This window comes from Arachis hypogaea, chromosome 16 (assembly GCF_003086295.3).
Source record: "Arachis hypogaea cultivar Tifrunner chromosome 16, arahy.Tifrunner.gnm2.J5K5, whole genome shotgun sequence".
NCBI classification, from domain to species: domain Eukaryota; kingdom Viridiplantae; phylum Streptophyta; class Magnoliopsida; order Fabales; family Fabaceae; genus Arachis; species Arachis hypogaea.
In genome coordinates, this window is record NC_092051.1 from 121,793,587 (window position 1) to 121,798,316 (window position 4,730).

The 4,730-nt window shown below is 35.1% G+C and overlaps 1 long non-coding RNA gene across 1 annotated transcript; it reads left to right on the forward strand.

Moving 5' to 3' along the window:
- The first annotated feature begins 3,054 nt into the window (after window positions 1-3,054).
- On the forward strand, window positions 3,055-4,346 carry LOC112758960 (uncharacterized). The gene is made up of 3 exons (XR_003814856.2): window positions 3,055-3,145; window positions 3,270-3,372; window positions 3,770-4,346. It is a non-coding gene; the product is annotated as an uncharacterized lncRNA (long non-coding RNA).
- Window positions 4,347-4,730: the final 384 nt, after the last annotated feature.

Sequence of the window (4,730 nt, forward strand, 5' to 3'; positions counted from 1 at the left end):
AATTAAATAGACAGAACGCTGCATTTTATTAAATTATTACAGACGAAAAATCCGTCTGTAATTTAAATTTTCCGTCGGAAATATTAAGGTAACCCTAATTTTATCACCACCCAATCGAGCTCCTTTTACACACACAAAATATCAGAGATCAAAGTTGTTCCTCTCTCCTTCAAGGAACTTCTCCGTCGCACGCATGAGCTTCTTCTTCTCCTTTTCTCACTCACAGCGCCACCGTCGCTACCCTAACCACCGCATCTACCTTCTCCTTCTTCTCCTCTCTTTTAAACACTGAACCAGTAGAACACAGCCCCTGTCTCTCTCGTTCTTTCTCGTTCGCAGAACAAATCAAGCTCAAGCTCCTATTCTCTTCGTCTTAGGTGAGCTCCAGCACGCCGGCGCCACCTGCAGCAGCGTCTATCCCCACCACCACCGCGCCTCTCTCTCTCCTTTTATCCCCACTCAGTTCTGGCTCGCATATCTTCTCAGCGCCGCAGCCATCATCTCCTCCAGTCAATGCTTCCAGGTTTTGGTTTCAAAATTCTTTTAATTTCTGTTAAGTTCAATTAATTTTGTTTAATTAGTTTGATTTTAGTAATTAGTTTAGTTAGATTTGTTTTCTGATTAGTGGATTTTTAGGTTTTGATTACATTAGGTTTAGTTAGATTTGTTTTTTTCTGATTTTAGTAATTAGTTTGATTTAAAATTTGTTGTTGAAACTTTTTTCCTCATGATTTTTCAATTTTTGGTGATTCTTTTCACTGCACTATCTTTTTTCTTTTGCTGCTGCTTCTTGCTGTAGTGTGATAGTGATCCTTCTAAGAGATTCATTGTGTTTTCCAGATGAGGTTCTTGAGCATGTTATTGGGATGCTGAAATCAAGAAAGGACAGAAGCTCTGTGTCACTGGTTTGCAAGGAGTGGTACAACGCTGAGAGATGGTCAAGGAGGAACGTGTTCATAGGTAACTGCTACTCTGTGTCCCCTGAGATCTTAACCCGAAGGTTCCCAAACATAAGAAGTGTTATACTGAAAGGGAAGCCACGTTTCTCTGATTTCAACTTGGTTCCTGCAAATTGGGGTGCTGATATTCACTTTTGGCTTGTGGTGTTTGCTGAAAAGTACCCTTTTCTTGAAGAGCTTAAGCTTAAGAGGATGACTGTTACTGATGAGAGTTTGAAGTTCTTGGTACTTTTCATGAATATTGTTGTTGATGGTAGATGAGTTTATTGATAATAAGGTACTTGTGTCTTTAACATACAGAATGAGTTATTTTCCTATGAAGACTTTGAAAATATAGATCAATTTGATGCATTGAGTTAAGATTTTTTATGTCCACCTTGGTGTTAAGGACATTTTCTTTTTTGGCATGCTAGTTATAAACTTATAATTAATAATAACTAAAATATTCCTTGAATGCTTTTCTGTTTTAAATAGCTTTTTTCTTGCAGATGCGAGTTTTTAATCAAGACTTAGGTGATCATCTACTCTTTGAGATATGAGTATATGACTTACCCGTTTCCATTTCTTGATTTGTATCAATGCGCAGAGAGCACTGATATTTTGGACACTAACCTGTTGCTTCTTTGCTCTTAGGTACTTGGTGTAGAGAGAACAGCATCACAACAGGAAATAAAGAAGGCTTATTACAAGTTAGCATTGAGGCTGCATCCTGACAAGAACCCTGGTGATGAGGTATTTATCTAATGTTTTCTGTTTTACAGTAAGCAGGGTGGAGCCACGTTGATATCCAAAGATTCCATTGTACCCTTTAATATTCTGAAAATTTTTGAAATATCCATAAAAATTTAGTATCTTCTCAGCAAAATACTATTGAAGCTCTTTGAACACTCCATTTAACAATAGCATCAAACAGGTTTTTGTCTAATTAGGCCTCTGACCATCTATTAAATTTGATGTTTATGGTTCAATTAATCATTTACAGGAGCTAAAGCAAAATTTCAGCAACTGAAAAATGTTATCTCGATTCTTGGGGATGAAGAAAAGCGAGCCATTTATGATAAGATTAGTTGTGTTGATGATGCTGTGAGTGTTCTTGGTTTCTCGTATCTGTAGATGCATTTACAACATTAAAACCACAAGATAACATATCTGTAATTTGCATTTTTCTAGATTCATTCAAATTAAACTTTTATGGTCTGTCAACTATTTGTGGAGGAATCTGCTCTTGTTATGATGATTTTATTACAGCAGAATGCAATATAAGCATTTCAGCATTTTTTTTCGTGTCATGTACATCAACATTATTCATTTATATTTGTTTCTGAAAATCAGAACCTTGCCGGGGATGTTGTCAAGAATCTTCACAACTACTTTAGAACAATGTACAAGAAGGTTGTTTGCGTTGATCCTGATTTTGTTCTGATTTCTTGTCGCACAGTTCTTATTTGCATTTACAAGGTTTTATGATACTTGCTAACAGGTCACTGAAGCTGATATTGAGGAGTTTGAAGCAAACTATAGGGGATCTGACTCAGAGAAAAATGATTTGATTGATTTGTACAAGAAGTGCAGAAGTGTTTGTTTGGATTGGCCAGTCTGTGGACCCAAAAGAAAAACAAAATGATTTTGAAATTGGCCAGGTAAACATGCTCAACAGATTCGAGCATTTATTTCTCATATTGTCCTTTACTTGATTTCTTCTGGAAAATTTTCTCAGAGCTATATAGATAAGGCTGTATCACTAGAGGGACTATCTCCTCGGGTACGCTATATAAAGTAACAAAAAGGAATGAACCATGCTTTTTCACAACATACTTTCCATGGGACATGCTAAAGCTTCGGTATGTGCTACAACATAACATAATTCCAATTTTTTATTTGTCTTATTTTCTTAGAATGACTTTGTTCTGGCAATTATTATCCTCTGCAGTTGTTGATTACAGTTTTCTGCATGTAAAAGTTACTATTATATTTATTATAGTGCTACATAATGCTATCAATACATATACTTAGCTGAAGTATATCGGATATATGTGTGATTTCTGAAATTGATTAGGTAATCCATATGCATGTCCATGTTTCAAAATGAGCCACTTTATGGATTATTTCCTGATGCAATGCAGGTACAGGGGAACTCTTTCCAGAAAAAGGTGACATTACTCTTCGGGATTCGCCATGCTGTAGAGGTATAGACCTGAGTTATTAATTCTGATAACAAAAATTTTGCTATTTTTCTTACTCTAATGCTGTACAGTAAATATGTTGTGCAATGAATATCTGTTTAACTATGCTTGCTGAATATGTTGACAGGAAAAGTCTAATGGGCCAAGTCAAGGGGGACCAAGACAAAGAGCTGAAGCTTTCTGCCTTGTCTAATGCCTTTAATTCATCTTCTAATATGACATCCAGTATGGTATGGCAACATATTTAAGATTGTATAAACTATGTTTTTCTTTGTTGTTTTATAGTCAATGAAATTCAACCAAAAGTAGGTTCTCCTAACAAGAGGGTGTAGGATAATGATGAAGCATTTAAGCATATTGTATATGGTATCTTTCTTTTGTTATTAGTGGTAAATTTAATAATTATATTTAGGTAGGTACAGGTTCAGGTTTTTCCATCTTTGCCGAAAAGAAAATTGAAGGAAAGAATATCATAGTATTTAAATTAAATTTGCCAAAAAGAAAAATGAAGGAAAGATATCATAGTTTTTAAATTAAATTGAACATCTCCAAATCAAGTCACAGATCATGATGATTTCATACTCCGTTGGAACTTGCCTTTCTTTCTAATACTTTCTACTCTCACAGTCACAGGATAGATTGAATGGGCTGAATCAAGGAGGACCAAGACAAAGAGCAGAAGCTTTGGCTGCTTTAAACTCTGCATTTAAATCATCATCCAGAACCAAAAGTTCTAGCCCTAAGACAACTGGAAGAAGTCAAGGATCACAAAGAGCAGCAGCAGTAGCTGCTCTCTCTCAAGTTCTTACTGCTGAGAAGAAGAAACAATCACCTGATTCTTCTCCTGTGGCAACCAGAAGTCCTGTTGTGGAAACTAGCACTTCCAGTGAGAAATATAGCTCTTATCGTCCAAGTTAAATGTGTCACAAAAGAAAGATTAGCTATTATAAGAAGGTTAGAGCGTCAAGTAGTTCTAGTGCAGTTCCACTACCACCGTCGCCACCCTCAATGTCTTCGGATGAGGACTATGATGATGATGAGGATGAAGATGACATTGAAGACTATAGCTGATAGTTTTAGTATAGTTGAACAATATACTAGGAATTATAGTTGATGATCAATACATTTTGTTTATGTTTTGAATTATATTGACTTGCTTGTTTATAGTACTTCATAATACGATGAATTTGTTTATTTTTTGAAATATTATAAATATTCGAATACAAATTAGATAAAAATTTGTATTAAATTTATATTTATTTTATATGAAAAAGTTTATTTTGCATTAGAAAAATAAAAAAATTCTATTTTACCTTACTGACGGATTTACAGACGGATTTTCTATCTGTAATCAGAATGTGGGATGATTTTTCAAAGTTCAAATTACAGACGAAAAATCTGTCGGAAATTCATCTGTAATTACAGACGGAAAATCTGTCGGAAAATCTGTCTGTAATTACAGACAGAAAATCCGTCTAAAAATCCGTCTGTAATTACAGACGAAAAATCCGTCGGAAAGTTCGTCGCCTTTGGGAAATGGATAGAAAATTTACAGAGGAAAATTCGTCGGTAACTGGTAAAAATCCGT